The following is a 1,769-nucleotide window of genomic DNA, read 5'->3' on the forward strand; positions in this document are numbered from 1 at the left end:
CTTGATTTATTTCCGACTAGGTTATTGGGAGGATATTGGGGTAAGGTGGATGATCATGACATAGCATGCATATATTGCACTTGTGGAAGTGGATTCCCACATTTGAGTTACAAACATCTTGCATCATTAACATTATGCACATATTATTACTTATGGTTATGATATTTGTTTATGAAATGTATGTTGATACATTATTGTTTATATTAATAAATGGTGGGTTATGATGTCGGTTATAGATAATATATGTGTATGTTATTATTTGGGGTTATGATCTTCACTTATGTGTTATTTAATTATAGTCATGATATGTTGTCAATGAATTATATATTGATAAATGGTGAATTTATGATATTGTTTTGGGAATTAGTGTTGTTTACATTACATAGGTTGATTAGATAATTGTTGATGAAAACAATTGATGAGTTTGGTTATGTTACTCATGTGGATTGGATAATTGTTTACGAGAACAACTGATGAGTTATAATGTGTTATATTATATATATATGAACTGCTTTTCATATCTGGGTGTAATATTCTGAGTAAGTCCACGCCGTCAATGAATTATATTCATTAGATGTCTTACTCTCTCTATTTCTCTTCTTTTCTATTGCTTGCTTTTTGGACGTGTGCTCGTCAGATAGACAGCTTTGCTCGGATTTGGAGGTACCCGCCCGTGATATTCCCGGATGGGGCCTGAGGAATTGAGGAGAGGTAGTACCCTAGCTTTGGAGTTAGCCACTAGGAGTTGCTTATCATTTTGTGACATTTGAAACACTGACGGCTTCAACTTGTTCATGTCTTTGTTTAGTGTCTTTTGGCGATGATTAATATTTCCTTTCTTGTTGGATATGTATATTAAGTACTTATGATCTTTTATATCTATGAAGATGTATATTCAGGAAATGTTGTATCATTTCAGTTACCGTTAGGTAACCGGTTTTGATTTCCGCGTTATATGTTACTTAAAGTGATGTCCCGGAAAAGAAAGGTTTTTAAAAGGAAACAATTTTATATCACCAATTCAAAAAAAATTTACTCACTTTTCTGCGTAATGAATAAAGAGTATTTTTTGGGGCATTACAATGAGTTACAGAGACCACTTGATAATCAGATTTCTTTATTATTCAATAAAATGTTTATCTTTTGTCATGAGTGAGTAGTTCCACGGTTTATGAGGTAAGGGCTCTGCCATTGGACCATGTTGGTGTTAGGTATCAGTGGCTGAATACACCTAAAAGGGGGTTGAATAGGTGTGGCGGAGTTCAAGTTCCACTTTTTGGGTTTTTACACACTTGCTGAAAAATGCCCAGTTAATCGATTAAGCACTGTTCATAATCGATTAACCAGTAACAGAACCAGAATGATCAGAACAACAACTTGCACAGTTATTAACTAACATACAAATAGATATACAACAAATACTTTTATTCAAGATTAACAAGAACATAGCAAGGAACAAGCATGCAAAATATTACCTCCAAACTCGCATTAAAACATCTTGAAATATAAAAGAGAAAAGAATTTAAAAGATTGCGCAGGGATTTTATCCTGGTTCGTTTTGCTGTCTACAGCCAAACTACATCCAGTCCTCCCCTCTGATTTGGGAGATTTTCCTTCTTCACTATAGAACACAATGTACATTACATACACGCTTCCAAATACAAGACTTGAACGTTTCTTTCTTGGAACCCAAAGAACTTCATCACCCTTGGTTTGACCTTTCCCAAAACTGTCTCCCAAGAAAACCTTTCTTACCGCGATTTGGCCCC

This window comes from Lupinus angustifolius, chromosome LG02 (assembly GCF_001865875.1).
Source record: "Lupinus angustifolius cultivar Tanjil chromosome LG02, LupAngTanjil_v1.0, whole genome shotgun sequence".
Classification (NCBI taxonomy): domain Eukaryota; kingdom Viridiplantae; phylum Streptophyta; class Magnoliopsida; order Fabales; family Fabaceae; genus Lupinus; species Lupinus angustifolius.